Source organism: Sus scrofa, chromosome 15 (genome assembly GCF_000003025.6).
Source record: "Sus scrofa isolate TJ Tabasco breed Duroc chromosome 15, Sscrofa11.1, whole genome shotgun sequence".
Classification (NCBI taxonomy): domain Eukaryota; kingdom Metazoa; phylum Chordata; class Mammalia; order Artiodactyla; family Suidae; genus Sus; species Sus scrofa.
This window is the reverse complement of record NC_010457.5, coordinates 109486668-109499128: the sequence shown is the minus strand read 5'-3', so window position 1 is coordinate 109499128 and position 12461 is coordinate 109486668. Positions and strand designations below refer to the sequence as shown.

Here is a 12461-nt window from a genome sequence, read left to right as displayed (position 1 = left end):
TCAGATGTTTGCTAGGTTGTGCCCTTAGGATCAACACCTGCGTGTGGGATACGGGAGGGGAAACAACACAACTGGGCAGAGGGACAAACCGAGTTGCAAGGTAGGACTGATGGCCCTTGCTGACTCTAGACGGACCTCTGAAGCGAACAAGAACCCATCAGAATATCTCCCACTGGGCCAAAATGGCTAGACCTATCTATTTCCACCTCAATCATCATTGGAAGTTGGCAACCCTAGAAGGGCATGTCCTTGGGCAAAAGGGCTCGATGTAGTAGTAGCAGTCTCTAAGGGCTGTTAGGTGGAGACTCTCTTTTGACAGTTCTCCCAGGAGCTGGGGCAACAGATTTGTTCTTAAATGGAGATCTGGACAATGCATTCCCATTCACCACATATCATGATTAAAATCAGGTTATACAGGAGTTCCTGTTGTGGTGCAGTGGTTAACGAATCCGACTAGGAACCATGAGATTGCGGGTTTGATACCTGGCCTTGCTCAGTGGGTTAAGGATCCATCGTTGCCATAAGCTGAGGTGTAGGTCGCAGAAGCAGCTCAGTTCCCACATTGCTATGGCTCTGGTGTAGGCCAGCAGCAACAGCTCCGATTAGACCCCTGGCCTGGGAATCTCCATATGCCGTGGGAGCGGCTCCCCCCCCAAAAAAATCAAGTTATACATTCCCAACCGGACAATTACTATGAATATATATTTTTTCTGAATCTTTTGAAAGATAAGTTGCAGACTTCGGTCCTAAAAACTTCAGCATACACTCACAATAACAATATTAATATTCTACAAAGCAAGATCGTTAACATATCTAAGAAAATGAAAAAATATCTTAATGACATCCAGTTCATATTGAAATTCCCCCAAATTATCTTTATAAATTTTTAAAATCAGTATCTTATCGTCTTATTAATTTTTTTTTTGTCTTGTTTAAACTGGAACAATCTTTTTAAGAAGACTGGGTGTGATAAACCTTCCTATTTTTCAGTTTTGTTTTTTTTTTCCAAATTTGAAAGTCATAAGATTTACTGTCATGAGAGCTGAGGAAAACACCTTGTGCTTTTTCTTTTTCTTTTTTTTTTTCAATGTGGTTTTTTTTGCTAAATTTTTAGGTCCTCACCCTCGGCATATGGAGGTTACCTGGCTAGGGGTTTAATCGGAGCTACAGCTGCATGCCTACACCATAGCTCACGGCAATGCTGGATTCTTAACCCACTGAGCAATGCCAGGGATCGAATCCAAAACCTCATGGTTCCTAGTCAGATTCTTTTCTGCTGCACCATGACAGGAACTCCACCATGCGCTTTTTCTTAGATGATTTTGAGTATTAATACAGATAAAATAATTTTAAAGATGTGCACTATTTTTGTTAGAATAATAATTGAATGCCTGCTTTTATATCCATTATTAAGGAGAGTGATAGAGAAGAGATAAAATATAATAAGAGATACCATCTTATTATATTTTTATAAAGTTGAGTTACCTCAGTATTTGTGCATGTATGTGTTTGTATAAAAAAATAGCCAGGAGTTCCCGTCATGGCTCAGTGGTTAACAAATCCGACTAGGAACCATGAGGTTGCAGGTTCGATCCCTGGCCTTGCTCAGTGGGTTAAGGATCCGGCGTTGCTGTGAGCTGTGGTATGTATCGCAGATGCGGCTCAGATCCTGCGTTGCTGTGGCTGTGGCGTAGGCTGGTGGTGCCAGTTCCGATTCGACCCCTAGCCTGGGAACCTCCATATGCTGCAGGAGTGGCTCAAGAAAAGGCAAAAAGACAAAAAAAAAAAAAACAAAAAAAAAAAACTTTCGCATCTTGTCTAACAAAATAAAGCGAAATAAAAAGCTGCTAAGTTTTTTTGTAATTTGCCAGTGAGAACAGGAAATGAAAGTCATGTTATCTTATACCATCATATTATATTGTCTCATTATCATATTATATTACATTGCTACTAAAGTTTCTTTAGTCCTTTCAATGTAGCACTCGAATTGTAAGCAGCTCTAATCCTCTTAAAATATTTATGATTCAGTCATTATAACATTAAGAAAGACGTGAGACACAAGAATCTTTCCAGGTTATTTCCAAACAGGCTTCTTTAACTAATGCCCTTTAATTGAACTAGTTATGAGTTTTCTGGTGAAAAATAAGTATATCTCTGCTAGGTATTTGTTAAAATACTTCCAAACTTATCAGTGGCCACTGCCTTGACAACTGACAAAAATGTCATCTTGGGAGTACCCACTGTGGTGCAGTGGTTAATGATCCGGCTTGTCTCTGCAGCATTGCAGTTTCAATCCCTGGTGTAGCAGGTTAAGGAGCTGGAAGTTCCCAGGCCAGAGAGTGAATGTGGCTTGGATTGATTCCTTGGCCTGAGAACTTCCATATGTCTGGGTGCAGGTGGAAAAGGAAATACAATTTCCTTTCTTCTTCTTTTTTTTAATGGAAAGTACTTACTGCTTAAACTATGCTATAGGACTTATTTTTACCCACACTAAGATATCTTCCATAAAAATTAAAGGAAGTGAGAATCTTTGATATAAAAATATACAATTTTTGTCTGTGCAGCAACATGTGGAAGTTCCCAGGCCAGAGATCGAACCCATGCCACTGTAGTCACTAGAGCTTTTTAAGTGACAGTGTCGGATCCTTAACATGCTACACCATAAGGGAACTCCAAAAGCATACTATTTTATGTGGGATAAATGTATAACTAAATGTTTAATATTATGAATTGGATAAGATATGCCAGAAAACAGGTCATTTTTGTCTGTTTTGAGCCAATCCATTTTGGTTCAGCACCATTCCTTGAGTACCCATTATGTTTAAGTTCCTGCAATGGACAATTAGGTGAGTTACAAATTTAATTGATTCATTCATTTATTTATTCATTCACTTTTATAGTCTTTAGGGCTAAAGCAAGTATAGGAAAGAGAGGGAAATAGTGGGAAAATATGCTTTTTTTTTTTTTTTTTTTTTTTTTGCTTTTTAGGGCCGCACCTGCAGCATATGGAGGTTCCCAGGCTAGGGGTCAAATGGGAGCTACAGCTGCCGGTCTACACCACAGCCACAGAACACAAGATCTGAGCAACATCTGTGACCTACACCACAGCTCACAGCAACACGGATCCTTAACCCACTGAGTGAGACCAGGGATCAAACCTGCATCTTCATGAATCCTAGTCAGGTTCATTAAAAGCTGAGCCACAAAAGGAACTCCTACATCTTTTTCTTTTTTTTTGTCTTTTCTAGGACCAGCCTGCTGCATATGGAGGTTCCCAGGCTAGGGGTCTAATCAGAGCTATAGTCTCCGGCCTATACCACAGCCACAGCAACTCAGGATCTGAGCCACATCTGCAACCTACACCACAGTTCATGGCAATGCTGTATCCTTAACCCGCTGAGCAAGGCCAGGGATCAAACCTGCAACCTCATGGTTCCTAGTCGGATGCATTAACCACTGAGTCACAACAGGAACTCCTCCTACATCTTTTTCTATAGGAGTTTATTAAGTGGTCTATATTTCTCTTCTTAGATTTCCTAAGCCTAATTTTTTAAAGAACACCATGCTATTAGGGCCAAATAGTTTCCACTCACACAAAGCATGTCAGTTCAAACTCCCTATCCAGATGACATCAGCAAAAATAGTGGAGTAAAAACCTCAAAAAATTCCATAGAAGCAACAAGAAACTGACAAAGTGGTCAGAAAATCAAATTTTGCAGAACTCCGGAAATTCCCTGAAGGCTTGCATCAATCTGGGTAGTGTTTATTTAAAAAAAGAAGAGGAGTTCCTGTCGTGGCACAGCAGAAATGAGTCCAACTAGGAACCATGAGGTTGCGGGTTCAACCCTGCGCTTGCTCAGTGGGTTAAGGATCTGGTGTTGCTGTGGTGTAGGTTGCAGACGCTGCTCAGATCCTGCATCGCTGTGGCTGTGGTGTAGGCCGCCAGCTACGGCTCTGATTAGACCCCTAGCCTGGGAACCTCCATATGCTGTGGGTGCATCCCTAAAAAGACAGGAAAGAAAGAGAGAGAGAGAGAGAGAGAGAGAGAGAGAGAGAGAGAGGGAGGGAGGGAGGGAGGGAGGGAGGGAGGGAGGGAGGGAGAGAGAGAGAGAGAGAGAGAAAAGAAACGAAGAAAAAAGAAAAATAATTTAAAAGAAAAAAAAGCTCCAATCTCAGTGAAAGAAATGAGTTTTGCAGCATTGTCCTAGTCCTATCTCAGACTTAGTAATATTCTTGAAAACCAACAGCCTGCATTCATGGTGAAGACCAGCAGCCTGACAGCAACCAGAAGGAAGATAAAGTGGCTGGAGTTTCTTCAGAGCTTCATCCCCAGAGAATTATTATATGATTTGTCTGTTGGTTCCCTGGAAAATCCTACTTACAAAGATCATCTATTTGATTTAAATCAGAGCTCATTCAGTGTGAAAAGCTTTCTTCCCCTAGCTTTTGTCAGAAACAATTACAGACAATGACTTAACTTTGCAGCCATCCTGAGATGATGGATACCAGTTGAGATAAGGCATTAGACTAATCAAAAAATTAAAGAAAAACTGAGAGTGAGGTGTAAAGAGGGCTTTGGGAAGCTTCTGATTCAAGAAAGCCGCATGTCCTGGGTTGTGTTCATCCCCAGGGCTCTGTTCATTGCCTAGAAAGACCTGAAAAGGCCCTAAAGCTCTTATCTCTGGATGACACCGAGTCTCTGTTCAAGGAAAGTGAAGGCTAAGGCAGAGTGGAAAATGTACTCCCAACATGCACACAAAGCTTCTCACCAAAACCTGGGATACTTATTGGTTCTAGGCATTTAAGGAAATTTCCAGGGCCTACATCATAACTTTTGACAGTAACAACAAAGGAAGGGTTTGTGGGCCAGAGGACAGCCCATAACTTTGATGTCTCTCTGGATTCTTGCTTCTGTTTCAGTTCAGGCCACTAAGGATTTTCCTTACTTTGTTGACAGGCCATATAATTAAAAAAAGATGATTTTTACATTTAGTATAGTGGTTTTAAAGGTTTTGTAGTGAAAAGTTTCAAAAGATTATCTAAAATACCATATTGCCATAAATATAACTCTGCTTAGCTTTTGAGATATTACTTTTCCATTCTTGTCTTTAGGAAGGATCTACCTACACTGTGATTTCACATCTGACTATATAAGGAGGGAAAAATTATTATGTTGACTGCAGTAATGCATTGCTGGGGAATCTCACTTGGCTTTTTCTGCTGTTCAGCCTCGGAGCCTGGCTTTGAACCAGCTGCCATTTTCTCTTATCTTTAAGGGGCCCCCAGAACTCAGACAATTCCTTCTCCCTCAGTAGCTGACTCTACCTACTTTTCTTATTGCAGTTCTCTCCAACTTCTATCTTCTTTGCTCCACAAAAATTAATTTATATCTTAAGCCCTTTACTTTTTTTTCATGGCCTCACCTGCAGCATGTGAAAGTTCCTGAACCAGGGATTAAATGTGCGCCACAGCTGCAACCTAAGCTGTGGCAATGCTGGATACTTTAACCCATGATGTCAGGCCAGGGATCTAACCCATGCCTCCGCAGTGACCCAGGCCACTGCAGTTGGATTCTTAATCCACTGTGCCACAGTGGGAACTCCTTCAGGCCTTTACTGGGGGTTTTTTGGTTTGTTTGTTTGTTTGTTTGTTTGTTGTTTTTTAGGGCCACACCCATGGCATATGGAGGTTCCCAGGCTAGGAGTCAGAGCTACAGCTGCTGGCTTACACCACAGCCATAGCAATGCAGGATCCAAGCCACATCTTCAACATACACCACAGCTCACAGCAACACCAGATCCTTAACCCACTGAGTGAGGCCAGGGATTGAACCCACAATCTCATGGTTCCTAGTGGACTCTTTTCCGCTGTGCCAAGACAGGAACTCCTACTGTTTGTTTGGTTTAATGATTGTTATTTTTTCCATCAGAGGGCCTTTACTGTTAATCACTAGAGGACAATATTAGGTAACAGAAATGTGATTAATATGAGAAGTTTATAGGCATTACATAATTTTACAAAAGGTCTTATCATCATGGTCCTGATTTCCTTCTAGGATGAGTATTTGTCTTCCAATTTTATTTTCTTTAGGAGTGTGCCATATTTAGGTGAATACCACAGGGATCCTGTTTTTAAAAATGACTGTTTCTCCTAAACCAAAGATGCAAGGACTTGTGGATGCTATCAAGACAGACCAATAAGTGAACCCTCTCCTCTCCAGAGGGTATTTGGCACCTCTGAGAATCACCAGATTGAGTGATCCTCAAGTTAGTCTTCCTTTGTCTTGATTAGGACTGTTATGGGAATTGCTTTATAGTCCTCTATCATAGGACCAAAACTTCTGAATTCTACACCTGGATTCTGATCGTGGACCCGCTTTTACCTACCAGGTTAACACAAGGCATTATCCCCTTCTGAAACTCTGAATTGATGTATGTTAGATCATCTTATTCTTTGCGTCTCATTTTTTAGCCTTTCTTTCATATCTTCTATCTCATTGTCTCTTTGTGCTACATTTTGGCTAAAATTTTCAGATATGTCTTCTAGTTTACATTCTCCATTCATCTGGGTCTAAGCTATAATTTTATGCATCCATTAAATTAAATTTCAAGATTATCTTTGTAACTGCTAAAAGTTCTGTTTGATTCTTTATAAAATTTCCTTACCCAAAGTAAATATTCCACCTAAAATTCTGGGGATTCTTGGTGCTTCTGCCTTTATTTTATTTATTATTATTATTATTATTTTTTTTTTTTTTTGTCTTTTTGCCTTTTCTAGGGCCGCTTCCTGTGGCATATGGAGGTTCCCTGGTTGGGGGGTCCAATTGGAGCCACAGCTACCGGCCTACGCCAGAGCCACAGCGCCAGAGCCACAGCAACGCGGGTTCTGAGCCGTGTCTGCAACCCACACCACAGCTCACGGCAACGCCAGATCCTTAACCCACTGAGCAAGGGCAGGGATCGAACCTGCAACCTCATGGTTCCTAGTTGGATTTGTTAACCACTGCGCCACAATGGGAACTCCCAGATGCTTCTGTCTTTAGTATTCAGATCTTTTAAAATGATCTGCTAAATTTCTGTTTTCTTGTATATAAAATGAAGAGACTAGATTATCTCTAATATCTGATCTCACTTTAAAGACTATGATTCTATGAAAAAAAAAAGACTATGATTCTATGGTTTTTAGCCATCCTGATTCCATCCTCCTTCAAAGAGATTAAAGAATTGAAACTGGTTTGTAAAGTAAGACCTCCCATTCCCCAAGTGATAATGGCAAGTTGAAAAAGAATAAAAGTAGTAGAAATGACAACCAGATCTTTAGGGGTGAATTTGGGACATAAAAAAATTGTTTCCCTTCACTGTACATAACATATGAAAGAACAATTACAGTGTTTTCTCTCTTTTTTTATTTTTATTTTTTGTCTTTTTAGGGCTGCAGTTGCAGCATATAGAGGTTCCCAGGCTAGGGGTTGAATTGGAGCTGCAGCTGCCGGCCTACACCACAGCCATAGCAACATCACATCCAAGCCACGTCTGCAACCTACACCACAGCTCACGGCAACAGTGGATAACCCACCGAGCAAGGTCAGGGATTAAACCCACATCCTCATGGATACTAGTGAGGTTTGTTAGCTCGGAGCCAAGCCACAATGAGAACTCCCTATATAGTGTTTTCTCTTGACCCTCTATACAACCTCATCCCTCTAAAACACTTAGCAGAGGCAGCACTGCATACGTGCATTGATTGATAGGAGACCATGGCTAAGCTGCAGAATCAGAACTGTACCTCCTGACCCATGACCAGGAGAGCCGTCAGAGTGCATCAAGCATAACAGTAAAGTTACCAAAACAGTGTTTCAGAGTTGGCAGTACTTTAGACATGAAGTTCAGTCACATTTGATGCTGGGAAAACCTTCAGTTTATGGTTGTTTCATGAAACATCTCCAAGTATGAGAAATGTGCCATCATCTGACAAAGCTTTGTGTGAAACTGACATCTCCATGGCGTCAGTTCATTACTATTCATGACTGTTTCACTTGGACCTAGAACATGTAGTAGATACTCGGAAAATATGTATTAAATGAATAAATGCCAAATTTTTTTTTTTTTTTTGTCTTTTTTTGTTGTTGTTGTTGCTATTTCTTGGGCCACTCCCGAGGCATATGGAGGTTCCCAGGCTAGGGGTTGAATCGGAGCTGTAGCCACCGGCCTACGCCAGAGCCACAGCAACGCGGGTTCTGAGCCGTGTCTGCAACCCACACCACAGCTCACGGCAACGCCAGATCCTTAACCCACTGAGCAAGGCCAGGGATAGAACCCTCAACCTCATGGTTCCTAGTCGGATTCGTTAACCACTGTGCCAAGACGGGAACTCCAATAAATGCCAATTTTTAACCGCAATAATCTTTAGAGAGTTTTGGCTTATGTTGAGCTAAAATGTCACTTTCTCTCGTATTCTTAGCTTTAGTCTCTGGCTAGATTAAACAGTTCCCTCCTCTGCATGCCAGCCCTTGACATACTGAAAAAGGTTACCCTGCTCTTTGTTTTCCAGGATAAATAGCTTCCACCAGTTTACTCAACACTGCCATAATGTCATTTTAAGGTTTCTCTCCATCCTGGTCCCTCTTCTGGACATGTGCTAGCTTACCATCGTTCTTCATAAACTGTAATTAGCAGAAAAGAACACAGTACACCCAAGTGCATTTTGACCAGCTCAAACAGGGTTGGATAAACACACCCCCAATTCTATTTAAACAGCCAGGGGCAGATTCACCTTTTTTTTGGGCTTTTTTCCTTTTCTAGCGCCACTTCCCACGGTATATGGAGGTTCCCATGCTAGGGGTCGAATTGGAGCTGTAGTCACCTGCCACAACCTACACCACAGCTCACAGCAACACCCGATCCTTAACCCGCAACCTCATGGTTCCTAGTCGGATTCATTAACCACTGCGCCATGACGGGAACTCCCAGATTCACCTTTTTTTTTTTTCTTTCTCTTTTCCAATGCCATATCTCTTTCTTACATTGAGCCCATAGTCAAGGAAAAGCTTGAACTGGGCAGAAATTGAGTATGCCCAGGGAGTGCCTTGATGGTGGGTGGGTTAAGGATCTGGCATTGTCATTGCTGTGATTCAGGTCATTGCTGTGGCGCGAGTTCAATCCCTGGCGCAGGAACTTGCACATGCCACAGGTGCCCCCATAAAAAGATAGAAAGAAACATAACCTGTCCAAAAGTCAGAAGAGGTCACCATAGGACACTAATCTTAGTACCTTTGGTGAATGGTGCACATACTGTGGAAATGCAGGTGAAGGTAGGAGATTGGGACACCCAGGTGCCTCATGTGGCCTACCTTCTCATGGATGGTGAAAAGGCACTGAATAAGCCATTAGTCCGTGTTACATATCTCTTTAATGTAGGCTTACCAAATCCATTTTAGGGAAATAATTCAGGGCCTGAAATTGCTGCCAAAACATATTACAGCTGGAAAAACCTGTTGGAGAAGATATTTTGCTTTGTACTGTAACTGTCAGAAATTTTACCTGTTAAGCAGGTGTTGCTTAACAAGAAAATTCTCAAGTGAAAGGAGACAGGTAAATTCTGAAGAATGTTCTGGATACTGCCTTTCAGTCCCTTTTTCCAGGTCAGTATGGTGGAATTAGATTCTTTTAGAAGTAATAGAATGGCTATTTTGAATATCTGAATATCTCTTTCTAGATCCTTCAAAACTAAAGTGCCTTCAACCCAAGATATCTAGGCTTACTATTAATATGACTATTCTTAGGTGGTTTTAAAGTTGAGCTTATGAGTTCCTGCTATGGGTCAGCTGGTTAAGAACCCGACATAGTGTCCATGACGACACAGGTTTCATCCCTGGCCTTGCTCAGTGGATTAAAGATCTGGCATTGCTGCAAGTTGTGGCATAGGTTGCAGATGTGGCTCGGATCTAGTGCTGCTATGGCTGTGGCCTGGGCCTCAGCGGTAGCTCCAGTATGACTGCTAGCTTGGGAACTTCCTTATGTTGTAGGTATAGCCCTAAAAAAAAAAAAAAGAAAAGAAAAGGGGGAGGCTGATAATTGCCTAACTTTTTTTCTTTTAATAACTAGTCATGTCAGTTTAAACGTAGTTTCAGGGAACTGGCCTTTAGGCGTGAAGTGATTTGTCTGATTTTGTCTCGTTAGAGAAGATCTGTGATGGACAGGAAAGCAGAGAACCTGTTCTAAAAGAGGAGAATTTTTAAAAAGAAATTTTATGGTATCAAGTGGTTTGCTACCGAGTTCCTTCCAATTTCCTTCTCAGGAAATAAGCTGCCTGCATTATGTTTTAATGACAGTATATCGTGTTACTTGCATAGGTGCCAAGATATTTTCTGGCTGCTTTCTTGGACTTGAGTCCTTGGAGAAGTGCTTGGCTTTTGAGTTATCCAAAGTACAGACTGTCCCCAACTTATGATGATTCAACTTGGGATTTTTTTGACTTTGCAGTGGTGCAAAAGTGATACACATTCAGTAGAAACTACTTCAAATATTGAATTTTGATCATTCCTCAGACTCTCGATATGCCGCATATAATGTAGCCATACACTCTGTCATGATTCTGGGCAGCCCCTGCTCCCAGGTGGCCACAGAATCATAGGGGTAAACAACTGATCCGCTTACAAATGTTCTGTAGCAGACAACCATCTGTTTTTCACTTGCAGCACAGTATTCAAAAATTGCAGAAGTATGCAACACTTTATTTATTTATTTTTTTTGTCTTTTGTCTTTTGTTGTTGTTGTTATTGTTGCTATTTCTTGGGCCGCTCCCGCGGCATATGGAGGTTCCCAGGCTAGGGGTTGAATCGGAGCTGTAGCTACCGGCCTATGCCAGAGCCACAGCAACACGGGATCCGAGCCGAGTCTGCAACCTACACCACAGCTCACGGCAACGCCGGATCCTTAACCCACTGAGCAAGGGCAGGGACCGAACCCGCAACCTCATGGTTCCCAGTCGGACTCGTTAACCACTGCGCCACGACGGGAACTCCGGCAACACTTTATTATAAAATAGGCTTTGGGTTAGAAGATGTGGCCCACCTGTAAGCTAATGTAACTCTTGTGAGCACATGAACTTAGGCTAGGCTAAGCTATGATGTTCCATAGGTGAGGTGTATTAAATGCATTTTTGACTTATGGTATTTTCAACTTATGATGGTTTTATCAGGATGTAGCCCCATCGTTAGTCAAAGAAGATCTTACTGAGACCACAGGGACAGTGCAGATATATGCCTACATCTACTACTCTTCCTTGTGAACTTCCAGACTAATAACCTTTAGAAGGTCACTTTTATTTTCTGCAGGTGTCAAACCTGTTTCAAGGCAAAGTAACACCAAATATGAAAGGAACAAATTAAATAAGTTAAAATTATATGGAGTTCCCGTCGTGGCGCAGTGGTTAATGAATCCGACTAGGAACCATGAGGTTGCGGGTTTGGTCCCTGCCCTTGCTCAGTGGGTTAACGATCCGGCGTTGCCATGAGCTGTGGCGTAGTTTGCAGACGCGGCTCGGATGCTGCGTTGCTGTGGCTCTGGCATAGGCTGGTGGCTACAGCTCCAATTAGACCCCTAGCCTGGGAACCTTCATATGCCGCGGGAGTGGCCCAAAATATGCCAAAAAGACAAAAAAAAAAAAAAAAAAAAAAAAAACAAAAACTTATTTACTGTGTTCAGAACCAATTTGCAAAATAATATTCCCTGGCCTGGGAACTTCCGCATGCCACTGGTGTAGCCAAAAAAAAAAAAAAAGAAAAGAATAAAGAAAAGATTTCTTAAAATATAGTCATGGAGTCCCCATTGTGGCTCCGTGTTAAAGAACCTGACTAGTATCCATGAGGACTCGGGTTTGACCCCTGGCCTCACTCAGTGGGTTAAGGATCTGGTGTTGCTGTGAGCTGTGGCTGTGGTGTGGGCCTGCAGCTGTAGCTCAATTCCACCCCTAACCTGGAAACTTCCATATACTGCAGGTGCAGCCCTAAAAAGATTAAAAACAAAAAACAAAAAAACAAAAAAACCCCCCAAATCAAACAAAAACCCCCCGAAAATATAGTCATATGTTTTACCAGTGTCTTTTCTTGCCTCTTTCCTCTCTCCTCCCCTTCCTCCTTCCCTCTCTTCCTTTCTTTTTCTTTCCTTCCACCCTTCCTCCTCCCTTCCTTCCTTGGCCAAGGAAAGAAGAGAAGAAAATAAAAAGGAGTTTGGGCTATATGCACAAATACTGTCTCTCCCTACTTTCCAATTGCACAAACCTAAATACAGACAACCAGTTACTTTCTCTTTCTTCTGCAATTCTTTCTTACAGCCGTTTTAGGAACTGCTGCATGTTTATAACCTTTTTCTCACAGATGTTACATTTTATAAAATGTGACTCATCGGGGTGGTACTGGTATCTTTAGATGGAAAGAAATCTCTGAGGGATGGATGATTACA

The 12461-nt window shown here is 41.8% G+C and overlaps 1 protein-coding gene across 6 annotated transcripts in view; it reads left to right on the top strand.

The window, feature by feature from the left end:
• Nucleotides 1–12461, top strand: part of GPR1 (G protein-coupled receptor 1) — a 61854-nt gene that overhangs the window by 29803 nt on the left and 19590 nt on the right. The window contains exon 1 of one of the 6 annotated variants that reach the window (XM_021074589.1): nt 8955–9640. The exons of 4 other annotated variants lie outside the window; for them this stretch is intronic. The gene's annotated coding sequence lies outside the window, so the exon portion shown is untranslated. Of the gene's footprint in view, nt 1–8954; nt 9641–12461 lie in introns of those variants that run through there. One more of the 6 variants, XM_021074588.1, reaches the window with a different exon arrangement.